Source organism: Petaurus breviceps, unplaced genomic scaffold (assembly GCF_028583685.1).
Source record: "Petaurus breviceps papuanus isolate PSGF00001 unplaced genomic scaffold, PetGlider_PUasm1.0 81, whole genome shotgun sequence".
Lineage (NCBI taxonomy): Eukaryota > Metazoa > Chordata > Mammalia > Diprotodontia > Petauridae > Petaurus > Petaurus breviceps.
The window spans coordinates 7,552,705-7,569,610 of NW_027186546.1; the positions used below are offsets into that span (position 1 = coordinate 7,552,705).

The 16,906-nt window shown below is 34.5% G+C and overlaps 1 long non-coding RNA gene across 1 annotated transcript in view; it reads right to left on the bottom strand.

The window, feature by feature from the left end:
* LOC138176081 (uncharacterized) overlaps nt 1–6,144 on the bottom strand; it is a 53,135-nt gene extending 46,991 nt beyond the window's left edge. The window contains exons 1-2 of the long non-coding RNA XR_011172157.1: nt 5,966–6,144; nt 5,356–5,391 (exon numbers count right to left, since the gene is read on the bottom strand). This is a non-coding gene — a long non-coding RNA (uncharacterized lncRNA). The remainder of the gene's footprint in view (nt 1–5,355; nt 5,392–5,965) is intronic.
* Nucleotides 6,145–16,906: the final 10,762 nt, after the last annotated feature.

The following is a 16,906-nucleotide window of genomic DNA, read 5'->3' on the forward strand; positions in this document are numbered from 1 at the left end:
TAAAAAAAAAGTTCAGAGAAGGAATCTATTTCCATTGGTTTGGAGTTTCCTTCTGTGGAGTTTCCTATATCCATGATATCCTAGGTCTTATGAAAAAATAAAATAAAATTCACTTATGTAATATCATATATTACAATTACCTCTATTTGTGTCTTATATGTCTGTATGACTATAAGGTCTATGATGGTCAGGAGCCATCCATGCCCTATATTAAACTTGTATTCCTCCTGAACAAGCCCTAAACACTGTAGGCACTTAATAAGTACAAAGTAATGAAAGGAAATATATGCAAAATGAAGGATTATGACAAGATGATCTCTCTTTAATGCTCCCTGAAAGTCCAAATCCTATTATTCTACGATCCTGTGGTCATACAGGCATGATGAGGAGGATCCAGACTCTCCAATAACCCCCTATTATGTTTAACCCATGGTCATGGTCATAATACCCTACTCTTTGACCCTGGATACATGGAGATGTTCATGTCTTGCCCAAATCATTTATTTTTGAAGAGGCAGGAAGGAGTTAGGGAAAGAGCACCCAAAGGGCGATTTGTCCTCTAGTCCTAATTCATTCCAAATAATTGTCTGACTTTTTAGTCTCAGTTTCTTCATCTGAGCATCTAAGTGGCATTGTAGATACAGTGCTACAGTAGTCTGGAGTCAGGAAGACTCATCTTTATAAATTCAAATCTGGACCCAGACACTAGCTGTGTGGCCCTGGGCAAGTCACTTAACACGCGTGCCTCAGTTTCCTCATTTATAAAATGGGCTGGAGAAGGAAAAGGCAAAGACATGTCAGTGTCTTTGCCAAGAAAACCCCAAATTAGGTAATGAAGAGTCAAACATGATTGAAAATGATTGAATCATCCCAAAAATTCTTCATCTATTAAAAGAGGAGGTTGGAATAGATGAATCAATTCAAAGGTCCCTAGCACATCTAACATTCAATGATTCTAGGTGGCACAGTAGATAGAGTGCTGGGACTGGAGTCAGGAAGACATGAGCTAAAAAAATCTGGCATCAGACACTTCCTAGTTGGGCAAATCATCCAACTGTTATCTGCTTCAGTTTCCTCATATGTAAAATGGAGATAATAATAGCATTTATCTCCCACTGCTTAGCACAGTGCCTGGAACATAATAATGCTAGCTATTATTAGTAGTGTTATTGTTATCATTCTAAACATCACAAATTAACTAAATACCTTAGAGTGAATGCACTCTTGCTTCAAGCGTAAATAATAAACACAAAAAATGACAAACATTGAAAGTGTGGGTTAGGTTATCAAGGCTGGGAAAACAGAATTTAAATTCTAGATCCCAGAATGAGGCAGTTTCAAGGTGAAAAAGATTTAATGTCAGTAGGTTCTAGAGAAATCTGAGGTAGCAAAAGCCCGGTAGATAAATATAAATGTAAAGAGAGTGAGGAAAAACAGATGGACAGCTTGAGTGCTTCACTGGCATTCATGAATTCAAAGTTCGATTTGTATGTGTATGAGTACATGTCTATGAGTACTGAATAGTGGCTTTGCATTCAAACTCCCCTTTAACCTTAGCCCTGTGCTCAGCTCATCCTGTTAGCCAACTTTATTAACATGTGAATAGGGAAGGCAGCACTGGGCTCTGCCAATTCCAACTGCCTTTAAGTCTTTTTGAGCAAGTCAGAAACCACCACAAGGCAGAACTCAGAGGTTTCAAACAGGTCTGGGAGAGGGGCAAAGAGCCATTCTCTTAAGGTGTATAGAATGTATTACAGGAAGAATCTACTGGTGGGGCATTTCCATTTACTCTCTGAGATTATGAAGAGGGGTGATATTGTGGAAATAGGAAAGCATGGAAAGAGGAAATTCTGTGGTAGGAGAGGTGGGAAAATAACATTCTAGACATCTTAAGTTTAAATTTGTGGGATATCTGCAGTCATTGGAAATGTACAGAAGGTAGTCAGAGGTATAAGAGAGGAATAATGGACAATATATCAATTCAAAAGACATCTGCATATACTTGACAGTTAAATCTATAGGAGATAAAGAGATCACCAAGGGGCCCTAGTCACTGTTTCAGGGACAAAAGGAGCACTTGCAGCTGCAGGGGATCAAGGTCTCTTCCTGGGTAAAGACCAGATCATAGGCCAGGAGAGCAGTGACCACACCTCTCCTTGGATCAAGCTGTGTTAGAAGCACCAAAAAGTTATGGACTCCCAGAACTAGCTCCATAAACAGCAGCATGAAAAATCTGAAGCTTGGGACAGAGACCACTACACACTAGGAACAAAACCCAATCTTAAGGTAAATCAAGAAGTCAAGAAATTGGATGGAAAAATGAACAAACGTGGCTGTAAAAAGTTATGGTCACAAGGAAGATCAAAACACACTCTGAAGGAACCAACAATGTTAAAACAACTACAAGCAAAGCCTCAAAGGAAAAAAAAAAGTAATGTGGATACAAAACAAACAAGAATTTCTATAAGAGCTCAGTTTAAACATAAAATAAAATAAGAATGGTAGAGGAAAAATTAGGTAAAGAAATAAGAGTGAAAGAAGAAAATGATGAAAAAACAATGAACAGTTTGGTAAAAGAGGCACCAAAAAAAAATACTGAAGAAAATAAAACCTTAAAAAACAGAATTGTTTAAATGGAAAAAGAGATACAAAAAAATCACTGAAGAAAATTAATCCTTAAAAAGTAGAATTTGGTAAGTGGAAGCTAATGATTCCACAAGACATTAAGATACAATAAAACAAAATAAAAAAAATTAAAAGAAAATGTGAAATATGTCATCAGAAAAACAACTGACCTAGAAAAAAAATCAAGGATAGATAATTTTAAAATGATTGGATTAACTGAGACCCCCAATTAAAGAAAGATTCTAGATATCATATTTCAAGAAATTATAAAATAAAATGACCCCAATATCCAAGAACCAGAAGGTAAAATAGGAACTGAAAGAATCCCTATTACAAACTGAAAGAGATCCCCAAATGAAAACTCCTAGGAATATTAAAGTCAAATTCCAGAGTCCCATGTCAAAGAAAAAGTACTTCAAAGAACCAGAAAGCAACTATTTCAATTCCATGGAGCCACATTCGTGATATATTGGATTTAGTAGCTACCATGTTGAAGAAGCAGAGGGCTTGGAATATGATATTCTGGAAGGCAAAGTAGCCAAGATTACAAACAAGAATAATCTAGTCAGCAAAACTGAACATATTCCTGCAAGGAAAAAGTGGATATTTAATGTAATAGAGGACTTTAAAGAATTCTTCACAAAAAGACAGAATCTGAATAGAAAGTCTGACTTTTTAATATAAAACTCAAGATAATCACAAAAAGGTAAACATAAAAGAGAAATGATAAAGGACTCAGTAAGGTAAAACTGTTTACATTCCTATGTGGAAAGATAATACATGTAACTTCTAACAACTTTATCATTACCAAAGCAGTTAGAAGGACTCCAAGTAGACAGAGGGCATGGGAGTGAATTGATTATGTTGAAATTATCTTAAAAATAATGGATGGATAAGAAAGAGTGAGGCATTGGGAGAGGGCAGAAAAGAGAGAATGGAGAAGATTACAACACATAAAAGTGGTGTGCAAAGGAAAACATTTAAAGTGTAGTAGAAAATGGGGATGGGGTGGGCAACATTTAAAACTTTCTCTAATATGAATTGGTTCAAAGAGGGAAGAATATACATACACACTCAGTTAGGTATAGAAATCTCTCTTACCTAACATAGAAGTCAGAGAAGAAGATAAGAGGAGGGGAGTCATAAAAGGGAGGGTGAGTAAAAGAAGGCGGTGGTCAGAAACAAAACAGATTTCTGAGGAAGGAAAGGGTAAAAAGAGAGAGGGGAGGGTAAACAGAAGAAAATATGATTGCAGGAAATGCACAGTTAGTTATTGTAACTGTGGATATGAATGGGAAAATTCACCCCCAAAACTGAAGTGGATAGAAGACTGGATTAGAAACCAGAATGCAACAATATATTGTTTCCAAGAAACACACTTGAAACAGAAATACACACACAGTTAAAATAAGGAGCTAGAGCAGAATCTATTATGCTTCAGCTGAAGGAAAAAAACAAAGCCAAAGAGTAGTAGCAATCATGATTTCAGACCAAGCAAAAGCAAAAGTAGATCTAATTAAAAGAGATAAGCACGGAAAATAAATCTTGCTAAAAGGTACCATAGGCAATGAAGTAATATCAATACTAGACAAATATACACCAAACAGCATAGCATCCAAATTTTTAAAGTTAATTTCCTTTACAGGAGGAAATAGACAGTAATATTATACTAGTGGGGGAAAACAACTTTCCACTTTCAGGGCTAGAATAATCTAACCATAAATAAGAAAGAAGGTAAAGAGATTAATAGAATTTTTAAAAAGTTAAATATGAAGATTTCGGGAGAAAACTGAATGGGATTAGAAAGAAATATACCTTTTTCTTGGCTTCATGTGTCACTTTCACAAAAACTGACTATATAACAAGCATAGAAAGATCACAAATAAATGCAAAAATATTAAGTTATCCTTTCCCAGACCATAGTGCAATAAAATTGCACTCAATAAAGTGCCATGGAAGTGTAGAATAAAATTAATTGGAAACTAAATAATCTAATCTTGAAGAATGAGAGTCAAAGAACACACCATAGAAAATATCAATAATTTCATTAAAGAGAAAGATGGTGAGACAACATTCCAAAATTTGTGGGATGCAGTCAAAGAAGTACTTAGGTGAAAACTTATATCTCTGAACATGTACATCAATAAAAGAGAGAGAAATCAGATCAATAAATTGGCCATGCAGCTTAAAAAAAGCTAGATAAAGGGTAAATAAAGAATTCCCAATTTAAATACCAAAATGGAAAGCCTAAAAAATCAAAGTAGAGATTAATGAAACTGAAAGAGGAGGAAAAACATTGAAATAACCAATAAAAGTAGGAGCTGGTGTTATGAAAAATAATTAAAATAGATAAGATATTGACTCATTTGAGTTTTAGAAGAAAACCAAATTATGAATATCAAACATGAAAACAGTCAATGCACTACCAATGAAAGTGAAATTAAAGCAATTATTAGGAGTTATTTTCACCAATTATATGCTACCCAAAATGGCAAATTAAATGAATTGAATGTATATTTACAAAAAATATAAATTGCCCAGATTAACAGAAGAGGAAATAGAATACTTAAATATCTATCTTAGAAAAAGAAACTGAACAAGCATAAATGAGCTCCTTAAGAAAAAAGTCCCCAGATCAGATGGACTTAAAAGTGAATTCTGCCAAATATTTAAGCAGCAATTAATCCCAATGCTATATAAACTATTTGAAAAAATAAGTAAGAGTCTTACCAAATTTCTTTTATGACACAAATACGGTTTTGGTACCTAATCCAGGGAGAAAAATAACAGAGGGTTAAACTATAGGCCAATTTACCTCATGAATATTCATACAAAAACTTTAAAGTTTTTTAGCAAGAAGATTAAAGCAATATATCATAAGGATCATACAATAACTGAGTGGGATTTATAACAGGAATGTAGGGTGGATTCAACATTAGAAAAATTATCAGCACAATTGGCCATATCAATAAAAAAATAACAAAAACCATATGATTCTCTCAATAGATTCAGAAAAAGACTTTAACAAGATACAACTTCTATTCCAATTAAAAACACTAGAAAGCATAGGAATTAATGGAAACTTCCTTAAAATGATAACTAGTATCTATCTAAAACCAAGAATAAGCACTATACATAATGGAGATAAGCTAGAAGCTTTCCCAATATGATCAGGAGTGAAGCAAATATGTCCATTATCACCACTATTATTCCATATTGTACTAAAATGCTAGCTATAGCAATAAGACAAAAAAAAAAAAAAAAGAAATGGAAGGAATCAGAAGAGCCAACAAGGAAACAAAAACATCACTCTTTGCAGATGAGATGATGGTATACTTACAGAATGCATTAAAAACTAACTGAAATAATTCACAACTTTAGTAAAGTTGCAAGATATAAAATAAATCCACATGAGTCATCAGCTTTTCTATATATCACCAACAAAGTCCAGGAGGAAGAGATGCACAATTCCATGTGCAATTGCTGAAGACAATATAAAATACTTGGGAGTTTATCTGCCAAGACAAACTCAGGGACTATATGAACACAAATTCAAAACACTTTCAACACAACTACAGACAGATCTAAGCAATTGCAGAAATATTAATTGCTCATAGGCAGGCTGAGCTAATAAAATAAAAATAACAATTCTACCTAAATTAATTTACTTTTTTAATGTAATACCTATCAAATTACCAAAGAATTATTTTGTAGATCTAGGGAAAAAACAACAACTAAATTCATCAGGGAGAACAAAAGGTCAAGGATATAAAGAGAATCGATAAAAAAAATGTGAAGGAATGTGGCTTATCAGTACCAGATCTACCACTATAGTACAAAGTGGGAATCATGAAAACAATTGGTGCTGAGAAATATATGGTTGATCAGTGGTATAGATTAGGTGTGTAACACACAATAGTAAATGATTATAGTAATCTAGTGTTTGATAAACCCAAAGATCCAAGCTTTTGGAGCAAGAACTCACCATTTGATAAAAATTGCTGGGAAAACTGGAAAGCAGTTTGGCAGAAACTAGCCCAACATTTCACAATGTATACAAGGATAAGGTCAAAATGGGTACATGATTTCAACATAAAGTGTGATATCATAAGCAAATTAAGGGAGCATGGAATAACTTACCTGTTAGAGTTATGTATAAGAAAAAAAATGTATTTCCAAGTAAGAGAATAAAGAGAATAAAATTACTCACAGGAAGCAAAATAGATAATTTTGGTTACATGAAATTTTAAAGTTTTTGCACAAATAAAAGCTATGCAGCCAAGATTAGGAAGAAAGCAGGAAACGGGGTGGGGGTGGGGGAAGGGAAATTACAGTCAGATTTTCTGATAAAGGCTTCATTTTTCATATATAGAGAGAACTGAGTCATATTTTTAAGAATATGAATTGCTCTTCAATAAATAAATCATCAAAGGATACGAATAGGCAGTTTTAAGAAGAAATCAAAGCTATATATAGTCACATGAAAAAATACTTTAAATCACTATTGACCTGAGCAGTGCAAATTAAAACAACTCTGAGTTTGCAGCTCACACCTATCAGATTGGCTAACATGACATAAAAAGGAAAATGAGAAATGTGGGACAAGATGTAGACAAACAGGTACACTAACTCACTATTGGTGGATTTGTGAGCTGGTCCAGCTATTTTGGAGAACAATTTGGAACTATGCCCCAAGGGCTATAAAACTGTACATACCCTTTAACCCAGCAATACCACTATGAGGTATATATATCCCCCCAAAAAGATTTTTTTAAAGGGAAAAGATCCTACTTGAACAAAAATATTTATAGCAACTCCTTTTGTGATGGCAAAGAATTGGAAACTGAGAGAATGCCCATCAATTAGGGAATGGTTGAACAAGTTGTGGTAGATGACTGCAATGAAACAATATTATACTATTAAAAAATGATGAGCAAGATGATTTTAGGGAAAAAAAACCAAGGATGACATATAAACTGATACAAATTGAAGTTAGAAAAACCAGGAAAACACTTACATAATAAAGCAATACTGTAAATCATCAACTGTGAAAGACTTAGGTACTCATCAATAAAATGATCCAAGATAGATACAAAGACCCCATGATGAAAAATGTTATCCATTTTTAGAGACAGAACTGATAAATTTTGAGTGCAGATTGAAACACACTCTTTTCACTTTCCTTATTTTTCTTGCATTTTGCATGTGTGTTTGTGTGGAAATGTTTTGTGTGATTTCATATGTATAATTGCTATTATATCGCTTACCTACTCAATGGGTTGGGAAGAGTCAGGAGTGTCAGGAGGGTAAGAGAGAACTTAAAGACCAAAATTCTAAAAGATTATTGTTACATTTTAAAATGTAACTGGGAAATATTTAACGAAATAAAAATATATTTTAAAAAAGAAAGTAAATGGTAATCACTCCTCTGCCCCACCCCTTTAGAATTTTGTAAAGAGACCAGATTCTTTCTCATTTCTTCTCCTCCACTAGTCTCCTGGGTGTGCCCTTTCTTTAGTCCTAGCCTCTATTCTGTGCTTGCTGCAGAAGATTTTAAACTGGGAAGTTTTTAAATAGTCTTGGACTTCTTAAGTGAACTTTGCCTGAGGCTCCTGCTTCTTCTAAACTAATTTTGTTTACTTTTTTCTTAGCCTAGAGGAAAAGGCACTAAGCTTTGTGTTTATTCTTTTTCTGTTATTAATAATCTTAGAAGAGTTATTATTAAAAATAGTAGGGGCGTCCAGGTAGCACAGCGAGCAAAGAGCACTGGCTCCAGTGTCAGCATGACCTGGTGATCGAATCCCAGGCTCAGACACTTAGCACCCACCCAGAAACACCTGGCCTTGTAACCTTGAGCAAGTTACTTAACACTGATTGCTTAAAAAAAAAAATAGTAAACAAAAAAACCAATAAGATTCCCTCAGCTCAAGGACTTCCAAAACTAAAATAATAACTCAGTAGTTTTAGACTAAGGTTCAAAGCTCTGTCCATCTTTAGTTCTGTGTACTACAATTCTGTTCCATTGACCTACCTTTCAGTTTCTTAGTCAGTACCAGAGAGTTTTGATAATTGCTACCTTAAAATATAGTTTAAAATCTGGTACCGGTAAATGTCCTTCCTTTACAGATATTTTTTTTTATCATTTAGTTTTCATTAGTTGATATTCTTGAACTTTTCTTCTTCCAAATGAATTTTGTTAGTATTTTTTATAACTCAGTAAAATAATTTCTGGCAATTTGCAAAGAAAGAACTGAAAAAAATTTAAGTATGTATAGAATGAGTTACACATACACATATTTGTGTCTAATGGTAGCCATCTCTATAGTGGAGTGTGGGGGAGGGAAGATAAAAAGGGGAAAAGAGTTATATGATAGCTTTTATTATATACATAAAAGGAATAGCAAATTCTACATAACAGATTAGCAGTTTCATGTGCAATTATCTTTTTTTTTCTTTGTTTTGGAAATACTTGTTTTATTTCTTAAGTTTAGAATAAAAGGGAAGAAAAGAAAATGTAACTAACTGTAAGAATGCTATAATAGTCATTTAGTAGAAGTAATTATGAGATTCCTTACTATCTATTAAGTAAATGAAAATTACCAATAAATAGTCCTTTATACATAGAAAATGAAAGAAACAACAAGTACTGTAGGCATTATTGGTGAGATCTAAACATTCAGTCATATGTGTGTGTATATATAATTATTCATGAGAATATATTCACACACATACACATGTCTTCAGTGTTATTTATATATCATTTAATTGTTATATATCATTTAATTGTTAAAGGTACATGAGAATTAATTGGTCTCTCTTTGCATATATACATAAATATGTACATATACATGCTATATATACAACATAAAGATTGATCTACTGTCATATATCTTCAATAATTATAAGATATATATATATATATCACTAAAAAGAAATATATGTGTATGTGTAAATATCCACCCATATATTCACATGTGTATATATTTGCTTATGTATACTTTTATTATATATTATAAAACAGTTTATATATTATATAATTTTATAATAATATAATTAATTACATTATGTATTAAATTACATTATATATCTTAATGCTTATGCTTTTATCACATACATCTTAAATTATAATATAATGTATTATATTGACTTATGATATATGATAATATAAATCAACATACAATGTCATATATGGCATATATAGGTAGATACATTATATAATAGATAAATGTGTTTATGTATATTATATATAATACAGATTCTATAAAGAGAGAGTGGGTTGGGGTGGCTAGGTGGTGCAGTGAGTAGAGCACCGACCTTGGAATCAGGAGGACCTGAGTTCAAATCCAGACTCAGACACTTAACACACACACACACACAAACACACACACACAAAACTAGCCATGTGACCTTGGGCAAGTCACTTAACCTCAAATGCCCTCCAAAAAGCAAAAAAAAAAGAGTAGGTGAAGAAAGGATAGGGAAGGAAAGAGAGAGGAAGAAAGTGAGAGAAAAAGAAAGAGAGAGAGCAGAATGATGTATCAATCAATTAGCATTTTCTAAGTGCTTCTATGTGTCAGACACTATGCCATGCTTTGAGAAAGCAAAGACAAAAATTGAATAGTCTTTGCCATCAAGGGACTTATATTCTATTGGGAGAAATAACATTTGGATGCAATGATACAGTGGAAACAATTGGCTCTGAAGTCAGAAGACCTTATTAGCGAGTAAATTGATAATAATATTACAATTAAGATGTGAAAATATATCACACTGTCTCTCATGCATAAATATATTGTTGCACGGTATATCATGTATATTATTTTGCCCAGATGCATGTATCTAAAAAAGGAGTCAATAACCCAAAAACCTTCAAGACAGAAAAAAAAGCTAAAGCTCTAATAGTAAAACGACAAGCAATAGTTTTGAATAGGAAGCAGCCTTGTGAAGTGGGAAGAATAGTGAATTTGGAATCAGTGGCACTATATTCTCATCCTGGTTCTGTCACTTACTTAGCTGTGCAACCTTGGGTGAATCACTTAACTTCTCTGGCCTCTGTTTTTCCAACTGTAAAATGAAAGGATTGAACTGAATGACATCCAAAGTCCCTTCCAGGTCTATGAACCTATGATTTGAAGGTAGGGTGTGAAGATGTGGTGCCCCTCACCCCTTTGATTTGCATTGTGGAGACTGTTGTTCTCATTAAAACTAAAACCTCATGTTCTAAAGACAGTATATAATACTGCAGTCTTTGGCAGTTGCTGCTGTTTCATTGGTATTATAGTTCTTGAAATCTTTCTTTTTTTTCATTTGTAATGTTTGGTTATAAAATGACATAAAGTAAAAAAAAAAAAAGCTGTTTATAAATACAGTTATCCCTTCTACATCAAAGGGGTTAGGGCCAAAGTGTCCTCATCATCTGGAAATCGTGTGTACGATTTTTGGCTTTCTCTTCATACCAGAGAAGTCTAATTTTTTCTTTTTCTTTTATGGGATGTTTAAAGTACCTTATTATAAAATTTGGGTTGATGTTATACAATGCTATATATATGTATATATATGTATATATATACACACACATACACATATACATATGTGTGTATGTATTTTGCATTTCTGAGTTTCTAAGCTTTTTCTGTGTCATCTGCTGGCTTATATGAATCACCTGCTGCTTCTGCAAAACTCCCCCCAAATTCCCATTTAATTTCTTTTTCTGACCCACAACATATCAAAACTGTGATGGGGAAAGTCATGATGCTGAAGGGCTAACTGTAGATTCACAATGGCCATGTAGGTACAGTAAGAGATAACCAAAAGACATCCCCTAGACTCCACTGATATCTATTCAACCTCAAGAGATCTAGAGAAAAACCTCCAGTGCTTTGGATGGAATGAGTGCCTGCCAGGGGGGCCTAGCTCTCTGAGAAGGAGGGCCTGGATCTCAGAAAGGACTTGGGCTAGAATCAGACAGAATGAGATGTACCAGTGGATGTACCATTGGAGGGAATATTCACATCAGCGGGATCACAGCTTCATCAAAGTATAAAACATCAAATTCATGGAGCTTACCTAATTCTTCTGACCAACTCCAATCGTATATTTCTTTATCCATATCATTTCTTGCACACCCTATAGGGATAAAGCCCAAAGGCCTAAGTAGCAACAGAAATGGCCTTTTCTCCGCAGGGAAGGCCTCCTATATCCTTCATCCATTGTAGGATTCCTTTAATAGACAGATTAAAAAGCAACCCTGGAAGTAAAACTGTATGAGTCTGTGCTCAGGCCTCCTAGCAGGTTTTATTTTTTTTTCCTCCTCCAATTGATGAAGAAACCAAACATAGCTCTTCAGCTCTTCTTAGTACCTTCATTATTATTACAATCATTGATTTAAAAAAAAATGCCTAAAGAACGCACAGCACTTAAAAGTGAACAAAGGTAATGGAGTTTCTCATTTCAAATGGACACCTGGGGCGGCAACAAGTCTACAAACTGTACAGAGACGTGGGAGAAATCAATAAGTGTTTCACATGCCCCTAACAACTGGAAATTACATGAAATTTGTGTCTGATGTCTAAGCCATGTGGAGATAAAGGCTCAACGTTATTTTTATATTATTAGACACAATTATGATACACCATAAAAAGGGAAAAAATACACACTTCTATATTCAAATGGAAATAAATGCCTCATTAGCAATAAAAGCTCCAGGTTATGTTCCTCAGTAACCTTTTGTTCAAACAGGAGGTCTGAAATTTGCATAAGTAGTCAGCTGTGTATATATCTCAGGGCTATTGAAATGATGTGACTCGCTAATCTAGACAGCCCTTATAAATAGTGTTTTTCTCCTTTTCTGTTGCCCTTGTTTTCACAGAAACACAGCTGTACTGTATTGATACAGAAAAAGTTGGAGAGTGAGCTAGGATGGTCCGTTAAGTTAATGCAATTTTACCCAGGATACTCCTGGATTTATGGAGCTGCACCTGGGGGCCTGCTTTGTACGTGAGGCCACATGTGATGAGTGCTTGTGAGGTCCGTCCGTGGTGCTTTTGGTTTTTCCATTCAATGAGAGTGAAGATACATTCAGTTTGGAGACTGAAAATGTTCTTGGAAATGGCTTTCTTGTTATTTTACTCTTGGCAACAATTTTAACTTCCTATTTTAAATGATGAGATGGGATAAAGGTTCAAAAGGTTTCTTGGACAAAATAAGGCTTAGCCAACCACTTTCCAAGAAGTTAGGTGTGAATGAATTGGAAACATATGGCACAAATTTTCCATGGAGTTCACATATGGATTTTTGAAGAGGTTGGAACAAAAAGGGTTGGAGGTTGAGGAGGTTGAAGGAGGAAGGGGAAAGTGGAGAAGACTATATGCTGGGACATATTAAAAAGCAAAGGTTGGAAAAGGATTTTATTACTAACTCGCAAAATCTTTGGGTTTATCAGACCTTTATATTTCATGGGATTAAGAAATTCCATGTACAATCCCTGACCTTCATGTGGGAGGCAGTCTTCATTTTGTCAATCAGCAAATAAAAAGGGAGCACCCCTAGGGAGCATAGCTGTGGAGGAGAAGCTTGGGACTCACTATAAGGAGGAAATAGTGCCTTGGCCAATGTGGGACCAACAGCGAATTAAAAATAAGCAGGTAATAACACAAAAACAATTATAATTTCTAATACCCAATATAAACTTCTCATCCACAGCTAGCTCCCTCTTTATTCACTGATTGACAATGAAAAGCAATTATAATATCCCAAACCCAATATAACCCAGTATTTGGGTCAGTCCAAAAAGACTTCTTGGAGGAGATAATCATGGATTTAATAAGAGCAGGGTGGTTTAGAATCACATGCTAGTCTAATTTCGGGGAATTTTAAGATGACACTGAGAAGTCACTTTCAATGGAAAGTTTGCAATTGGAGAACTCCAACAATAAATGTCTTTGGCCAAACCAAATTTGACATATATAATGACCCAAGAGAGAGAAGTCCAGCCAGTGAGACAGCTCCACTAGACGTTCCTGAAATAAAAGAGCTTATAATTTAAACTCTGACTCCTGCCAGCAGGGTCAGGAGGACATAAAAATGGCATATTCCACAGTTTCTGTAGACAAGCACCAATACCTGCTCAGATTACATAATATAACAGAATATAGAGTCTTTAAGAAGTGTCAACTTGAGGAAGTATGTTGTTCCAAATCCATCAGAAGAAAGCTAAATGATTGGAAGAAATGGATAGTACTCTACATCTGCTACTACCTTGGGATGGGAGGAAGTAGATTATATATAAGTGGAATATAAATGTCAGCATGGATTCAGTAAGAACAATTCAAATCAGACTAACCTAGAATCTCTAACCCTAATTCTACCTCTAACTTTATCTCTACACTCAACACACACACTCACGCGTATGTGTGTATGTACATATATGATATAATAAAAATGATAGAATGTAGAAGATCAGTTTAATCACAATGTTAAGGACCAAAATGGAAGAATACTAATATTACCAAAAAGGGTAATATTAAAAAGAAAAATAACACTACTACTAACCATGATAATATTAACAATAGGAATAATTAAAATGAACAACCACCATTTGAACCATTTATATACGTCTACACAAACACACACACACATATATATATATATATACATACATACACATATATTCATATATGTGTGTGCTAAAGGGAAAAAAGTCTCAGTTGTATAAAAACCTATTAAAATTCTCTACACAAGTATTATTAGTTGGAACATAGTCTAAATAAAATTATCCAAGGTAATACATTAAAAAAATAAAAGATCCCCCAATACTTCAAAATATTTATAGCACCACTTTTTGTAATAGCTAAGAATTGGAAACAAAATATATCTGCCCATCAATTGAGTAATGGCTAAACTAATTGTGGTAGGTGAATGTAATGGAATATTACTTTGCTCTAAAAAATGATGAATACTAACATCTTTATGAATTGATCTACAGTGAAGGAAGCAGGCCTAAGAAAATCATATACATAGTATTATACATAATATATATGCAAAAATGTAAATGAAATAACAACACACCCCAAATCAAAGGTAAATGTAGCAAAATTTTAAAGATCTTCACCAGAGGCAAGGGATCAAGCAGAGAACTTTATAGTGGACTAGAAAAGCTCTATGGAAATTAAAACCGGGAAAGACAGAAAATGCAAGAATGTAGACCATAAGAATGGGAGAGCGATAACCAGTTATGAATATGATGAATAATAAAACTGGGCAAACTGAAAATAATACAGAATGAATGCAGAGAGAAGACAATAGAATCCTCTAGGAAAAATACCTAGCAGGACATATCAGGTCAAGGCTATACCTGTTTTCAAGGGAAGAAATCCAAGCTGTCTACTGTCATAAGAAAAAATACTGTCAATCACTAATAATGAGAGAAATACAAATTAAAGTAACATTGAGGTTCCATCTCAGACCTATTAGATTGTAAAAGATGACAAAAAGTGAGAACTGACCAATGTAGGAGGTACTAAAAGAAAACAGATACATGGTTGTACTGTTGGTAGAGTTGTTAATTGGTCCAGCTGGTCTAGAAAGCTAGCAAATGATGCATGCCCTTATTTTCTCCCTCCCTCTCTCGTCTTTCTTTCCTTCCTTCCCTCTTTCCTTCCTTCCTTCTTTCCTTGACTTAAAACCTCATGTGAACAGGGACAGTATCTTATCTAAACTTTTCCTCTCTCCTAGCTCCTAGTACAGTACTCAGAACAATATATAATTATCAGTAGAAAGAATAAGATTTCAACTTGTAAGAATGGTAAACAGAAAGTAAGATGAAATTGTATGGGAATAAATATAAACCCTTAACGGAGAGTTTAAAAAGTTTCTTGCACATGTGGCATGGTGGATAGGGGATGGGACCACATGTCAGAACATTTAAGTTCGTATCCATCCTCAAACACTTAAGTGACAATACACAAATCACTTAACCTTTTAAAATGTCTGTTTCCTTGTTGTTGATGTGGGAATAATACTTATTATACTGCCTATTTCTCAGGGTTACTGGGAGATGAGTGCTTTGTAAACTTTTAAGTACAATGTAAATATGAGTTTTTTTTATCAATTCAACTTAACGACAACAAAGGATGTGGCATGATAGGCAGGAGTCAGATGCTTATTCTATATGCTTGGAATAACTTTGGCATCTTTGGAGAGGCAATTTGTTTGAAAGAATGTTGGGTTTGGAGTCCAAAGACCAATTCTCTTTCTGCTGGTTACTGCTTATGTGACATTGGGTCATGTAAGTAATAGGGTATGTAATAAAATAGGGATAATAATAAACATTATCAAATATCAAATAAATAAAAAAATAAATAATAATAAAAGTAGGGTATGAAAAAAATACTTTTCTGGGCCTCAGTTCCTTACCTGTAAGAATGAATTGGTTATGTGTTGAGTGTACATGTAGTACACTTACTCCACTGCACAATTTGCCTGAATCAGGGGGAAAGAAATAAAGGACCAAGGGGTAGAAAGTCTAGGCCCTGGACCAAGCCAGTATCCTCCACCAGGGGACACCGCTATCTTTGTTACACCAGAAGTTACGCTTTTGCCAAAGAACACAGGTGCACTTCAGGGCAGCTACACCTCACTCTAACTCCTTCCAGATGTGCCACATGAATTATAGAAATTTCCCAAGCCTATCTATTTCCTAAAACCTGATGTTTATAGTCCATGAGAACATTCTGGTTCAGAAAAACACCTATGTTTCGGCTCATAATAAATCAACAATTATAAGGTGTTCATAGGGAGGCATTTATTCTCCTCAGTAAGGATCCCTGGCTGCTTAGTCCAGAGGCTATTGGAAATTCATCTGCTGCTTGCTCTGTGGATACAAGCTTTGGAAAACCGATGATGTAGGGCTTGGCAGACCTGGATTCAGGTCCCAGGCTTGTCATGAACTAGACTGTTAACTTAGCCAAGTCACTTGAGGTTTTTAAACCTCAGTTTCCTCACTATATAGTAGAGTTATAAAAATAAAGACTAGTCTAGAGTCACTCCAAAAAAACTGTGAAGTGGGGACCCTTCCTATCAGTGGCTTAGCTATCCATTTTCCTGAAACTTTTCTTTTTTCTAATTGACTAGAGTATATTATTAATGCCACAGTCAGTTCATACATCCTTTCCTTCCTCCCTTTGTCCTTCGTTCCTTCGTTCCTTCGCTCCTTCCTTCCTTCCTTCCTTCCTTCCTTCCTTCCTTCCTTCCTTCCTTCCTTCCTTCCTTCCTTCCTTCCTTC